The sequence below is a fragment of the Pinus tabuliformis genome, chromosome J, assembly GCF_031772625.1.
Source record: "Pinus tabuliformis cultivar Carrire ecotype Pingquan chromosome J, CPIR1, whole genome shotgun sequence".
In the NCBI taxonomy this organism is placed as follows: Eukaryota; Viridiplantae; Streptophyta; class Pinopsida; order Pinales; family Pinaceae; genus Pinus; species Pinus tabuliformis.
The window spans coordinates 38,586,236-38,602,977 of NC_142295.1; the positions used below are offsets into that span (position 1 = coordinate 38,586,236).

At 34.9% G+C, this 16,742-nt stretch overlaps 1 long non-coding RNA gene across 1 annotated transcript in view; it reads left to right on the plus strand.

Annotated features, from left to right (window-relative positions):
* The window catches only part of LOC149225343 (uncharacterized), a 28,711-nt gene extending 15,734 nt beyond the window's left edge, over window positions 1–12,977 (plus strand). Inside the window, exon 2 of the long non-coding RNA XR_016247668.1 lies at window positions 12,317–12,977. This is a non-coding gene — a long non-coding RNA (uncharacterized LOC149225343). The remainder of the gene's footprint in view (window positions 1–12,316) is intronic.
* Window positions 12,978–16,742: the final 3,765 nt, after the last annotated feature.

A 16,742-nucleotide genomic window follows, 5' to 3' on the forward strand; every position in this document is an offset into this window, starting at 1 on the left:
TGCCAAACAACTGCAGGTGCCCAAATCTGATGAAAACCCTCCCAAATTCTTTCCTGCAGAAGACGTGCTTGTTAGACCCAATTCCTTTTCACACAGTAAATCAATAGTTTGTTGAGTACCCAGATACCCAAAAACTTAGATTGCTAAACCTATCAATCGCAATTCTGAAAAAGAGTAATGGGAAATTGGGAATCCAAGGCTTATGATGAAAAAAATCTTAACCTTATGCTTGGCGCCTGCGTCAGAGCTCTGGAATAGTGAAGACAGAGGTAATCAATGGGGAGAAGAGGAACTTAGGTCTTTCGGTGTTGTACAATTCTTACACATCCACACTTTGTTAGGTAAAAGCTGCAAACATGATAGAGCTGTAAACTCTGGCATGCATAAAAAAGGAGCTAGAAAATCCAAAAAAGAGCGTAACCTCGTTGCATAGATGGCAGCTTCAACATTGCCCATTACTTCACTCAGTTAAGCAGCACCCTGTTCTTGGCACTGTCCACATTGCAGACACCAACCTTGATATTAAATCCTTTGGATAAGAGTTAGCTTACAAGCAAAGCAAGGATACCTGCTATCTTAAGGCCGGTGGCTGACTGACACGAGGTGAGGACTAGGCCAGAGGCCACCGGGCCTTCCTCCCCGACTATAGTTCATCGACTGAGTAAATGTAGGGAAATCTGTCTTCTTGTGCTTGCCCACCCTTGTGAATATGTGTATAATAGACTCGTATTCACAATGAGATTCTTCTTCCTGCTTTCCCTTACATTCTAAGAAGGCGAATCCATTTTTCGTTGTTTTTTGTGGTACCTGCAACTAATACCCTATGCCCAATGCAATAATTCAATGCCGAAGGTATGGTATGGCGGACGGTGATAGACTGACCAACGAGAAGGAGAAGGGTACTGTTAAAATTGGCAACTAGGGCCAAACTACATGTGGGTCTACTTATTCATGGCAGCTTATATTTTTCCTAGATTCCTCTCGTCGAGAGGTGTAGGATTGATCTAAAAATCATCTGATTCCAACATGTATTCATGGAGATATTAATTTAATTGTGTTATGTGACAATTTGTTAAGGTCAGCGAACAACCAAATTACCCCATCTATCTTCAACATTTTACTATAAATAGAAGAGGTTTGCAAGCCATTTGAGACACACACTCACACCTCTTATGATCTCTTCCTCCCCACTTGTTTGGGTTTTAGTGGAAGGAAGAGTTCCTAAGAGAATACGCTGCCCTAAGAGAAGATGCCCTAGCTCCTAACGTTGGCATGGAGATGAAGGCCTAACACAGTTATGAAGATAGGCTTTTAACGCTGCCCTAAAGTCCTGAGCCCTAGCTGCACACACAACGATGTCAAGGAGGGCAGTGAAGTGTAAGCCCTCATAAAAGAGGCTTACACTCAACTTAAGGATAAGCCTAAATGCCCTAGCCGTTGGTCACAATTTATTGTTACAAGAGACCCTCAAAACGCAGTAAAAGAGAGCCTTATTCTGATGTCTGAACAACTCCTAATGTCCGCTGTCATAACAGAGACTCTATCCACTGAATTGAGATCTATAAGCTGACCTAATGATAGGGAATACATAATCACCCTAACGTTGTCCTTGAGTGCCCTAAACACTGTGGCCACAGTCAAGGAGGATGCATATACTTAGCCTTCTATATGCTACTCATACGCTGCCCTAAGCCGCAGGAAGGAGGCCTAGAAGAGGCCCTAATCTCAGGCCTGAAGAAGACTTAATTTGCTGTCACAAATACAGCTAACGTTGCAAAGGAAGCCTAGCAGCAACAATTACAACTGTTCTAAGGCATAGGTAAGTTGGGGGCAACTATATCTATATTAGAAGTATGAGGGTGTTGCTGCCATTTAAGAAGTTGGTAGCTAGCTGCTTTGCTAGGCTGCAAGCCATAGCAAGCAGGTAAGGCCGTTCCATGACAGTATTGATGAAAGTGCAACATGAATGGTACAACATCGTGCAACATGAATGGTGCAGCGTAGTGATGATGAAGTGCAGCATGATGGGTGAAACATAGTGATGATGAATGGTGCAACATAATGATGATGAATGGTGCAACATAGTGCAACATGACAATGGTGCAACATAATGATGATGAATGGTGCAACATAGTGCTACATAGTGCAACATAGTGATGATGAAGTGCAGCATGATGGGTGCAGCGCAATGATGATTGTATGCAGTATGATGAGTGCAACACAGTGATGGGTGCAACTCAGTGATGGGAGCAACATAGTGATCAGAACAACTCAGTGATGGGTGCAGCACAGTGATGGGTGCAGCATGGTGATGGAATCACCTTGGAGAATCAATTGAAGCAGTATGCCTTCACCTGAGTTCAAATCAGCTACCTCATGTGTTATCTTCTTAGTGAAGATCTCCGCTGAATTATTGAAGAACATAAGAAGAATTGATCAAGGGTTTCCCCACAATGGGGTTTGTCCCTGGATGGCGCCACATCTTGTGTCCTCTTGTCTTGGCTTGTTTTCTGCGATTTATGTTTATGTTATATCTGCATTTTACTATCATGCTAAATGTGATTGCTAATTTGGAATTGATATTGAGCTAATATGGAAAATTGAAGTAAATACTCTCAGCATAGAACATACCTAAAATTAACAGGTACAAGTTGCCAGAGAGGAGTAGAAGGTTTCAAAACAGGGTGGAGGATGCCATAAAGCGCTGTAGAAACACGCAGGTAGGAGAAAACACGCCGAAAGCAATTTGGACAAATGGAAAATTTCCATTGGTTAGAAGGGCGAAATTTAATCTTTCCCATTGGCCAGGGGTGAACAATGTTTGCCCACCCCAAGCCAACAAAGAGAACACTTATCAGTGTAATTATGTAAGAACATGTACAAAGTTATTTTTAAAGTTACTAAATTTAGATGTAAATTCAAATGTATGTTTTTTATTTTTTGATGGCTCTACGTTGAGTTCATGAGCAAGGTCTAGAGGCACTCGTAGAGATCTTAAAGGATACAAATATTTGATGTCTTGTCACTTGTATTTCCCATGCACAAATAATGTCACTAAGTATGAGGCTTTGATACGATGCCTTAAAAAAGTGGTAGATTTGGATGTTAAATAGCTCCAACTAATAAGGATTTACAAATAGTTATCAAACATTTAGGAAATTCAATCAATTGTATTTTAATCACCTTAAGAATTATAGAGATGAGGCATGGTTTATTATTTCTAATTTTGAAACATTCAATATTAATTATGTACATTGAAGTCAAAATGCAAATGCAAATTAACTTTCAAACACAACTCCTATATTTATACCAATGGGAAACTTTTCTATGGACATGTTTTCTAATGAACAATTTTCCAGACCTTCTATACCAAACAATATTAGAAACTAGATACTTTTTGATGATGATGCTCCTATTTTAGAATTCCTCACATAGGGAGATACTTTTAGGAGATCAACCATTGATGAAAATTGACATTGCGATCAACAAATTAATACATTGCCTCTAGATGAAAAACCAAAGAGTGAGAACTTATTTCTTAAATATGTGGTTCAAATCTCTGTAACAAATAATATCCACAAAATATTAATCTAGGTATTGGATACGTGCCTATTGAGAGGGCTACATTTTTTCATTTCCTTAAGGAATTATAAAGACTTTTTAATCGTAGAATTACACTGATTCAAAGACCCATGACATTAAGATCATTCAGGATGAGATATCATTCAAGAAATATATAATCCTATTCAACAAACATTCCTAGATATGTATTCAACAATATAATAACAAATGAAAATGAATATAAGAGGAAAAATATTTTGTATCATTCATCATTCCCTATGGGTATCCAATATGGTCCCTGTTAGGAATAAGAATGGAGAAATCAACATTTTCATTAATTTCAAAAATATCAATAAAGCATTAGATAAATATAACTACCTTGTTCCAGCCGTGGAACACATCTTCTAGTGTATTTTAGGTTCTAAAATTTTGTCTATGTTGGATGATTTTTCTAACACCCCAATTCCAACCCCTCAATTGTAAATAACATGTACATGCAAAGATTAGGCTAGTGGGGGTATCATGCCCATGTGTATGTATGTGTATATATTTTGGGACCAGAGTATTGATGTGCATATGCTTTTATATGTTTTGAGGCTAAAAAGTCTGGTGTTGCAAATATGATATTTCATGCACACTAATAAACGCATTAGCACTACAGACCAAATAAGATGAAAAGAGTATGGGGCGTAAGACCCCATGTGCATACAAAGTGGGTTTCATATAACTTAATAATTATGATAAAAGTGCATTGGCTTCTCAAAAAAGTCCATGAAATGACTTGAGGGGTGTTAGGTGTCAAAAAACAAACATGCAAATAATAGTATGTGTGTGGGAGCTACTAAGGGTTAAGTTTGTTATGTGCTTATTTGTGCTAAAGAAAATCTAACATTCGTTAGATTTCTTTCATCTTACAATGTTGTTATTAGCAATACACTTGTGTATGATAGAATGAAATCTAGCATGTGTTAGCTTTCTTTTGCTTGATAATGTTGTTGTTGGCAATAGGCTTGTGTTTTTGCTAAATGTAAATATTACACATGTTATATTTTTTTCACCTTACATTGTTTTTATGTGCTTGTGTTTGAGCTATAAGGAAATTTAGCATGCACTAGATTTCTTTCACAATGCAATGTTGTGGTTGGAAATTTGGTTGTTTGTGCTAGAAGGAAATATGCTAGAATTCTTTGACCTTGCAATGTTGTTATTGGAATTTTGCATGTGATTGTGTTAGAAGGAAATTTAGCACACGCTAGATTTCTTTTATTGCAATATTGTTATTGGAAATATGTTTCAGTTTATGCTAGAAGTAAATTTAGTGTGTGTTATATTTCTTTAACCCTACAATGTTGTTATGTTCTTGTGTTTGTGCTAGAAGGAAATCTAGCACGGGTTATATTTCTTTCATCCTGTAATGTGCTTGTGTTTGTGTTAGAAAGAAATCTAGCATGCACTAGGTTTCCTTGCCGTGTAATGTTGTTGTTGTCAACATGGTTGTGTTTGTGCTAGAAGTAAATCTAGCGCGAGCTAGAATTATTTAACCTTACAATGTTTGTGTCTGCGTGTGTTTATACTAGAAGAAAATCTAAAACACATTGATTTTTTTCACCTTGCAATGTTGTTATTGGCGATGTGCTTATCTTTGGGCTAGAAGGAAATTTTGCATGCACTAGATTTATTTCACAATGCAATGTTTTTGGAAATATGATTGCTTGTGCTAGAAGCAATGTTTTAAAACTCCGACTCCGGTTCAGAAACGGCCGAGGGTTAGCTCCAACTTCGACTCCGACTCGGTATCGATTCAACCGGTTTGATTCCAATGACTTGGTAGTTGTAAAAAATACATTAAATATATATATTTTTTTTATATAAAAAACATAATTTTAAATATTTTCATTCATGTTTCCAAACACAAAGCTCTAGAATATAGAGAGAAGAAAACATATGATCAAAGTAGGCTCATGAATATATCCATTATATCAAAATGGCACCCAGTGCACTGTCCAATACAAAGTTCATACTTAGCCACCACTGCCAGGATTCTTTTCTGCCTCAGCCTAAGGACAATCACTAGACTACAACAACAATAACACCAATTCTCTGCCCCTAATGAAGTCTCAAAACCCTTGATTTAATTTTGGTCAAGCTCCAGAACAATTAGAGGTAAATATGTATTTATTAGTCTATTGCCAGAGCGTTTGCCTTTTTAAAAACATTGTATGGCTCAATGCATTGTTTCAGTTTTCTAATTCATGCCACTAGAATAACCATACTTCGGCCTTGTAATTTTCAAAACTTTCTCACAATGATAGATTACTTTAGGGCTATAAATATGCAATAAACAACAACCCAACCATTGATATGTAGGAGGCGGAACAACTTTTGACAAGTGTGTTTTAAGATTTTTGTCAAAGAGGCTAGCCGACCAAGTTGTTACCGAGCTGGCTGAGTCATTACCGAGTCGACCGACTTGTTATCGAGCTAACCGAGTCAATGACTGGCTCGATAACAACCCGACCAGCCATTCCGTTTCGGCTGCCGAGCTGACCCGACAAGGCATTGGCTCGGTCTGACTTAGCCGAGTTGGAGTTGACTCGGTCGTTTTTTAAAACAATGGCTAGAAGGAATCTAGCATGTGTTTTGTTTCCTTCAGCTTGCAATCTACTTGTGTTTGTGATATAAATGAATCTAGCATGCACTAGACTTCTTTAGTCCTACAATGTTGTTATGTGCTTGTGTTTTTGCTAGAAGGAAATATAACATGCGTTAGATTTCTTTCAAATTGAAATGTGCTTGTGTTTGTGTTGGAATTTTTTTTAGCATAGGCTATATTTCTTATACTCTACAATGTTGTTGTTGGCAATGTGCTTGTATTTTTGGTAGACATAAATCTAACACTTGCTAGATTTCTCACTCTACATTGTTGCTATGTACTTGTGTTTGCTCTAACAGGAAATCTAACACATGTTAGATAGATTTTCTTTTACCTTGCAATGTTGTTATTGCTAACATGTTTTTGTTCGGGCTAAAAGGAAATCTAGCTTGTGCTAGATTTGTTTTATCTTGTAATGTTGTCATTGATATTTATATGCTTGTTTTAGAAGTAAATATAATGCAGACTAAATTTTCCTCACCCTACAATGTTGTTATGTGATTATGTTTGCATTAGAAGGAAATATACTATGCATTATATTTCTTTCACCTTGTAATGTTGTTATTTGCAACATGCTTGTGTTTTTGATAGGAGGCAATCTAGCATGTGTTAGATTTGTTTTGTCTGGTAATGTTGTTGTTGGCAATATGTTTGTGAATTTGTACTAGAAGGAAATCTAGTACGTGTTATATTTTTTTCACAATGCAATATTATTTTTGACAATATAGTTATTTGTGCTAGAAGGAAATCAAATGCCTTGCATTGTTTTTATTTTGCAAGGTGTTTCTGTCTATGCTAGAAGGAAATCAAATGCCTTGCATTGTTTTTATTTTGCAATGTGTTACTGTCTATGCTAGAGGGAAATTTAGCATGCAATAGATTTCTTTTTTTCTTGCAGTGTTGTTGTTGACAATATACTTGTGCTTGTGATAGAAGTAAATCTAACACATACTAGATTTATGACACCTTGCAATGTTGTTATGTGCTTGTGTTTATGATAGAATGAAATATAACACACATTAGATTTCTTTCAGCTTACAATGTTCTTATTCGCAATGTGTTTTTGTTTGTGCTAGAAGAAAATCTTGTGGGTGCTAGATTCCTTTTTCCTTACAATGATGTTATTGGTAATATGCTTGTGTTTGTGCTAGAAGTAAATCCAACATGTATTAGGTTTCTTTAGCCATACAATAATGTTGTTTACTTATGTTTGTGCTAGAAGGAAATATAGCATGTGCTAGATTTTCTTTTACCTTGCTGTAATGTTGTTGTTGACAACAAATTTGTGTTTGTGCTAGAAGTAAATCTAGCATATGTTAGATTTCTTTCACCTACCAATGTTCATATGAGTTTTTCTTTTTTTTCTTATGCTTAAATTTCTTTCCCCTTCTAATGTTATTATTACTTTCTAGCACATGTTAGATTTCTTTCACCTACCAATGTTGATATGAGTTTTTTTTTTTTTTCTTATGCTTAAATTTCTTTCCCCTTCTAATGTTGTTATTGGCAATGTGCTTTTGTCTGTACTAGAAATAAATCTAGCATGTGCTACATTTAGTTTTCTTTGCAATATTATCGTTGGAAACATGTTTGTATTTTTGCTGAACGTAATTCTAGCACATGCTAAATTTATTTCACCCTATAATGTTTTTATGTGTTTGTTTTTATGCTGTTAAAATTGGAAACTAGGGCTAAACTCCATGTAGGTCATCTTATTAATGGCAGTTGATATTTTTCTTGGATCCCTCTCATCGAGAGGTGTAGGATTGATCTAAAGATCATCCGATTCCGATAAGTATTCATGAAGATCTGAATTTATTTGTGTTATGGGACAATTTGTCAAGGTCGGAGAACAACCAAATAAACCCCACTTGTGCCCAACGTTTTAGTATAAATAGAGGTGGCCTTCATGTCATTTCTACACAACTTGGGATCTCTTCCTCTCTACTTGTCTTTGGGTTTTAGTAGGAGGAGAGATCCTAAGGAATAACACTGCCCTATGGAGAAGCCCTAACGCTGCCCTATTGAGAAGCCCTAACGCTGCCTTATGGAGAAGCCTATACGTTGTCCTAAGGGTGGTATGGATCTACCCTAGCCACAACAAGCCTAGAAGAGAACAACGAGGAGTTAGGAGGATATTCCAGGAGGTCGAGGAGCTGTTGAAGAAGGCCACAACCCACATCTTGAGGTTGAGAGGCAGGGGGATTGTTTTGGGGTGGTTAGGTGAAGGAATATCCCCTAGAAGGGCTGCTGCAACTAAGGGACAGCTTGCTGTAGCAAGCCACAATAGATAAGAGGAGGCCGAAGGATGGAATAGGGGTTGGAACTGCCGAGCATTGCAGCCAAGGCTTTCCTTCCCTCTTAGAAAGGCAGACGCAGTTGTGGAGGGCTATTCTGGCCACATTTTGAATGTTGTTAGGACTGCTGTTAGAATGCCCTAACCAGTCTAGCAATGCAGCAAATAGAAAAGCCCCAAAACAATGATGATGATACATTGAAGCAGCATGATGATGATATATTGCAGCAACATGATGATGAATGCTGCAGCATGATGGGTATAGTGACGAAGTGTATCATAGCATAATGAGGGGCAACACAATGGTGAGGTGCAACAATATGATATAGCAAGTTCATGGTGCTGCAAGTATACCACATTGGTACGATAGCATGCAAGGGACAACAAACTAACATTGGAACAGTTGTATGGTACTTAGCAGCAAGTACACCAAGCATGCAATGGTACATCAGCATGCAAGGGACAAAAAACTAACATTGGGACCACTGTATGGTACTTAGCAACAAGTACACCAAGCATGCAAGGGACAACAAACATGGACAACATGGTTCAACCATGACACATGGGACAACAATACAACATTAAGTGCAACAGTCATGAGGTCCAGCATTGTGATGATGGGTGCAGCATGGTGCAACATGGTGAGGTGCAGCATGATGACGAGATGCAACACGATGATAGGTGAAGGAGTCACCTTGGAGAATCAGTCAAAGTGTTGACTTCAGTTGTATATGTACTATTTCTCTGTCTCTGCTGAACTATTGAATAACATATAAGAAGAATTGATCAAGGGTTTCCCCACATTGGGTTTTGTCCCTGGCTAGTGCCACATCTTGTGTCCTCTTGTCTTGGTTTGTCTTCTGCGATTTATATTTATGTTCTATCTGTAGTTTACTTTAATGCTGATGTGATTGCTAATCTGAAAAAATATTGAGCTAACTATGAAAATTGAAATAAATTGCTCTAGAATAGAACATACCCAAAACTGAACATCAGAGTTGAGGTGAAGACAAACCCCAAGCAAGAGTGAAAGAGCAACCACCGAAGACAGTTGGGAAATGACAAAAATGATCAATGGATTCCTCATCCCTCTTCTAATTCACCAAGGGTGAAGTCGAAGCAAAGAATATTATCAGAATGGCACAGCGGAAGTTTCTGATGGCCTACCTGAAGATCACTTCAATGGGAAGTCTGAATCTAAGGGTGGAAGGAAAGGTAGATGCCTTGGTTGAAATAAGTTCGACCATTATGCAAAGGAGTGTCCAACTGGCAGGGACACATCGCTTGATGATGATAACAATCATTCCAGGGACATATTCAATGATTAGAGGAATGACATGACACAATCGACTCTTCAGAGAAACCAAGGAACCCCAGGTATGAAGAATAAAATGTTGTTTATGATAAGATAAAGAAGTGTTATCTTGTATTGGCCCTCTCCTTCAGATTCTTTGGGAATCTAGCTTATTGATTGTAGTGCTTCAAGGCACTCCATCAGATAAAAGGTTGCTCTCTCTCTAATTTGGTAGAGATGGAAACATTCATGGGATTATACTTGGAGTCGATGCCGCCTATCCCGGAAAGGGTGTTACCCCTCAATTGAATGAGGGTAACTTGATTCATTTACATAATTTCTTTTATGTACTTGATCGCAAAAAGAACCTGGTGTCAGGGACACATCACTTGATGATGATAACAATCATTCCAGGGACATCTTCAATGATCAGAGGAATGACAAGACACAACCAACTCTTCAGAGAAACCAAGGAACCCCAGGTATGAAGAATCAAATGTTGTTTATGATAAGATAAAGAAGTGTTATCTTGTATTGGCCCTCTCCTTCAGATTCTTTGGGAATCTAGCTTATTGATTGTAGTGCTTCAAGGCACTCCATCGGATAAAAGGTTGCTCTCTCTCTAATTTGGTAGAGATGGAAACATTCATGGGATTATACTTGGAGTCGATGTTGCCTATCCCGGAAAGGGTGTCCATTTCGGCAATGGAAGTCCAAGGTTTCAGGGTGGCATTCATCGATGGAAAGGTATGTGTTTGAAAATAGAATTTTCAAGGATGATTTTACTCATGGGTTCAGGGTTGGCAATTTGTACCAAATTGCAGAAAGTCCATTGGGGACCATGTCAGTTGACACATAGCACCAGAGGTCTATCAGTCAGATGATGACAGGGATGCCTGAATTCAAAAGGAGCATGAAGGTACATGTCTAAGATGTACCGAAGGAAAATATCACAAGGGGACCATTCCCCTCATGTAGCAGGTCCACAGGTTTGGAACAACCCGAGGAGGTTTGAGATTCATGACTAGGAATCTCATGTGTGTAGGTGGAAGAAAGCCCTCTATGGCTTGAAGCAAATCACCTCGGGTTTGATATGAGAGGATTGATAGCTGTCAGATGAAGTTGAGATTCACTAAGAGTGAAGGCGATCCAAACCATTGTTTGAAGGTTGTGGATGATAGACCTCTCATACCGGCGCCTTCTGAGAACAACCTATTTCTGACAAGTGCAGACCCTCTCACTTGCAGAAGTAAGAGGGAGTTGGATTCCGAATATGGAATGGTAAACTGCACGCCCGTGACTACCTCGAGGATCTTAACCTTCAGAAGTTATATGGTGGTGATGCCAGACCAGATTTGGGAAATGCCTCTGAGTTTCATAAACTCATTTGCATTGATGTTCTTGGTGAACTTCCGTTTAGATATATGTTTTGCAGTTAGCATGGTGAGCTCATATTTGGTTGAGCCTCACTGGATTGGTGCAAAGAATCTTCTGAGATATCTTTGGGGCACAATCTCTCATGGATTGAGATACACTGTCAGAAATATGACACTGCATGATTATTCGAATGCTAACTGGGCACCCAATGTGGAGGATCACTAGAGCACTTCTCAGTGCTGGTTCTTTTTGGGTTCTGCTTCGATATCATGGATTAGTAGGAAACATAAGTCAGTTGTTATAAGCACCGCCAAGACCGAATACATAGCCACGAATTGCATTTAGAAGTACCTTAAGATGAGCGATGTCTATTTCATGCAATTATATGTATGACATCATGAATTATTGCTTTATTTCACAACACTAATAAAATAATTGTTGATCTGGTTTGTCATTACTAAAAATAAAATATTTCTATTTTATTTATTTTTGGTGAGATATTGTGTTGATAACAATTATTGATTTGGATGGTCATTTAATGTTTTCATATCAAAATTTCCCATGCTATAGAAATTTTTACAATGGATTACATTATATGTAAATATTAATAGATAACTAGTCTATTTGTTTGAATTAGATCATTACAATTATTTGTTTCAATCGTAGTTTAAGTTATCATTATACCTCTTAGAAATTAGTAATGTGAAGGATGACCCATTGCATTCTTATAACTTTTTTTATTCCATATAAGTTGAAAAACTATATTAGGTTCTACGTAGCACCAACAATAAACATACATTTTGAATTATATTTTTCAATCACAATTAAAGAAATCATCATAAGTATTAAAATCAATGATTTTAATGGTGGGTCAACACTTTCCTAGAAGAATTGTATTTCATACAAATTAAATAAAGGTACTAGGTTGTATATATAAATTAAACATATCATTAGTTTGTTCATTTTAATGGGGCCATTGTATTTGTATTTTTGATTACTATTAACTCGTAAAATTCCCTTTGCATATAAATGGAAACAATTCATAATAAATATTAACGTCATTTTTAATTTGGTAGGTGTTTATGTCCTTAAGCAATGAAGTGTAGATATTTTAACATCATACATGTGGTTGCAGTGCAGATGCAGATGGGCATTACTAGAAGTCAAAAGATGTTGATATTTGAAATGGAAGGAGTATTCTTCAAATCATACACCGAAGATGAACACAATTTTCATATTCAAAGAGAACTGGAATTGATAGTTTGGTGGCGGGTCTTATTTTTTAAGGCTTTTTCAGTCGGAAGTATTAAAATGTTGCTTAAAAAATTATGATGTCACAATATGGACATTAATGTCACTGACAAGTACATCCGAAAAGTACTTGAAAAGTCAAATATTGATATAGAGGACTTTAAATTTGCTTGGGACAAGTCTCATTGTTATTTGCAAACAAAATTGGAAGCAGGGAGAATAAGACAATTTTATGAGAAAAAGTTGACTGATGTGTGGTCCCAATATGGAGATAATTATAAAGAATCAAATGTATTGCTAATGATACAACAAAGCATACTTTTCAATTCATTGGATATTGATCAAACCACATCTTGATAAAAGCCTATACAGGAAAAGAGCAAGATACTTGACTTATGCAAGTTTTATTCCCCTTTCTTAAGACACTTCATTGTATCAAAGAAAAATATGAGTACATTCGAATGTTCAATAGAACGTGTACTTCATTGTAGTGGCTGGAGATAATTTCCTTTATAAATTTGTTGAAAAGTACATTCCAAATTTTCAATACATTTTGAACATAGTTTTTGTTGTATCAATTTGTATGATTTTATATTTTTTGAAATATATGGGAATTGTCAATTATATTAATATGTATATTTCTTATTATTTATAATTTCTTTTGCAATGACTTTGTTGCTTGCCTTTTAAATTATCTTATATGAACCATCGAGATATGTTATTTTTAATGATTTCTGTTTACTTATATGCATCAATAATCATATATAAATGTGAAATATAAGTTTTGAAATAGAACTCCTTGCAAGCAAAGGTGTAATTCTTACCAAAGAAATTATAATAATTTACTTGATAAATGCTATGTGCACTATTTACTATTCACAATGCATTATTCACTATTAAGGCTAATGGGAAATGTGTCATAGATGAATGATTTGAACCTTTTGAAGCATAAGAAATGTGATTTCTCAATTCATAATTTTCCTAAATTTATATGCTTAAATCAATTAATGGTTGTAGTTGCAATCATATAACAATGAAAATCAACAAGGCACAAAGTTAGTTATTTATTGTTTACATATAAAATGCACTAATATGAGTGCATAAATATGATTTGTAATTTTTGAGATAAAAATCTATTGTAAATAATTTTGCATTTCTTAAAAACACATATAATTAATGATAATGTTTGCTAAGTGGACTATCAAAGTTTGGTTAGACACTACCATGGATGAATTATATCTTTGAACTTTAAGGCATTTAATTTCATTACTTAAAGTTAATTTTTTGTAAATTTGTATTTTAAATAAATTGAAATTCTTAATCCATAATCCTATCACTTAATTTATTAAAAGTATTAATTTCATATTGTATTGTTTTGAAATAAAACTCTATGTAAAACAAAATTATCTTCTTAATAAAACATGAAATAATTAATTAACAATGTGTTAAGTGGACCATCTAGACTCATTAAAGAGATGGGTCAAAAATGGTTGTATCTAAACTTTTTGTACCATAAGACATTGATTTTCCCATCCATATTAACATTTTGTCATTTTCAATTCTTAAATAGTTTATTTGTGGTTTAAATAATTTCATAGAATCCATTAGGACTTGAAGAATTCTATTTGGTTATATGCATTGATAGAAGTTTATAAATGTGATGTATTTTTGAAATGTAGCTCTTAATATATATATAAGTAATTGATAATGAATTCTAAGTGATCTATACAAAAGCATTTATCGACTTTTATTTTTCTATCATGAAGTTTAATATAAATGTATAAATGTGACATTTTTTTTTGAAATAAATCTCCATGTAAAATTAAATGTTTTTCCTAACAACACATAAAATAATTAATTGGTAATGAATGTTAAGTAGATTGTTCAAGTTCATTCAAGATACATGCCATAAATAAATGTAATTAAACTCTCTGCAACATAGGACATTTGATTTTCCCACCCCTAACATTTGGTAAATTTCAATTCTTACCCCGAATATTTGGTAAATTTCAATTCTTAAATAAATTATTTGTAATTGAAGAATCTGACAGAAGACAATAAGACAAGTATGTATTAAATTCTATTTAGTATATATGTATGTATACATGCAATTTGTTTTTGAAATAAAGTTCTTAATGTAAGTAAAAAAATATTTTTTAGAAAATTAATAATTTAAAATCAATCTTTGATGAGTTCTAACTAATTTATTCTATTTTGAATTGACAACTTTTTCTAACCACACATTCTTAAATCAATTATCTCTATTTGTAATCATGTCATATAGGTCAATAAGTCAAGAAACCATTAATTGATTTTTATTTATCATGTGGTTTAATATGAATGTATAAATGTGACATTGTTATTTCCAAAGTAAAAATCCATGTAAAAAATGCATTTTCTAATAAAACATGGATTAATGAATTCACAATGAGCATTAAGTAGACTATTTAAGCTCATTCAACGGATGAGCCATAAATGAATGTCTTTAAACTTTTTGCACCATATGATATGATTTTCCCATCAAGATAAACATTTTGTAAATTTCAATTCTTAAAGAAACTATTTGTACTTAAAATAATCTTATAGAATCCAACAAGACTTAAAAGCTATTTATTCAATTCCATTTACTTATATGTATTGATATAAGTTTATAAATGTAATTTATTTTTGAAATAAAGCTCTTAACGTAAGTAAAGATATATTTTTTACAAAACTAATTAGGATTAATTGATAATGAACTTTAAGTGGTTGACTATATCAAAAATCAAGTGTCATAGATGAATGCCTTTTAATACATATTTAATCTTCAAAATCAATATGTTAACGATAATTTATTTGTATTTACGTTAAGTATTTAATAATTAAAGAACATGAGGACTTATATAAATTTCAACTAAAATTCATGAGTTATGTTTCACAATTATTTCTTCCCCATTAAAAATTCTTATAATTTTCTCCTCTTAGTGAAAGTAATGGTCAATCATGGTTTTCCATACAATTGAGACTATTATTTACATACATTGAGACTATTATTGGTTTTGACAATGTTTACAAGGAGATATCAATATCCACACTACCATCAACTTTACTAATCTTTGAAAACCCTTTCCTCCACTACTCACAAGAAGACCACTAATTCTTGTTTACTTCAATTTGTTACATTGTCCATCACAATGGAACAACTTGAATACCCATTTAAGAACTCTCATTTGATGTACTTGGATTCTTAGTGGAGATAGATCAAAGGTGCCTAACCTTCTTAAAATACCTAAATCAACAATGCCTAACTTTTATAATGGATGCCTGGATGCTATGAAGATGAATGATCACCCCCTCATTAGTGCTTAATAAAGGCATGAAGGGACCGTAGGAAATTGAGCACAAAAACATTTTACTAATTTTTTTGTAGAATAGTTTCAATGCAATGCAAGGGACACACATCCTTTCCATTTTCACTAAGATCCTCACATCACCATCATTCAATCAATAAATCCCTCGTAGGTTGTGGGAAAGGGGGCTAGAGTCATTAGACACAAAATTCAAACATCGAGGAATCTAGTCTGCTATCCATAACTATAATATCTTTATTGAATATTAGACATACTAATATGATTTAGCTTAAATCAATTGCTTCTAAGAGTTTGATTTCACACCCCTATTGTGTATTGATACTATTGTAAATAAAAATTCCGTGTTTGACCTGTTCATGATCTCTACTTGGTTTGAAATTACTAGAATTATTTTTATATTTAATTAAGTTAATATGGAGATTTACAAAAGAATGAATGTTGTTGAAGGCCTTGTAATAGAATACTTCCAAATATAATGAAATATGTGTTCTATTCTTTAAATACACAGTAGTGTTAATAGCTTCTGCCCAAAGACCATTTGATAGACCCTTACCTTGAAGCATGCTCCTTGCGCACTACACAAGAGTTCTGTTCTTTCATTCTGCCACTCCATTCTGCTGTGGAGTGTGAGGCACTGTAAACTGTTGCACAATCCCATGATGCTTGCAGAAATCCATGAACTCTCCCAACCTGTATTCTCCCCCTTGATCTGAGCGGAGAATTTTTATCCTTTTTCCTGTCTGGTTTTCTACCATGGATTTAAACTCTTTAAAATACTGAAAAGCTTGACTCTTTTTACTCAGAAAGTATACCCATGAGAATCTAGTGCAATCATCTGTAAATAAGAGAAAGTAGTATGCTCCTCCTAATGACCTGGTTTGCATGGGTCCACAGATGTCTGTATGCACCAGTTCTAAAATGTCTCTTTCCTTTCTATTAACATGTAAAGGAAACCCTTCT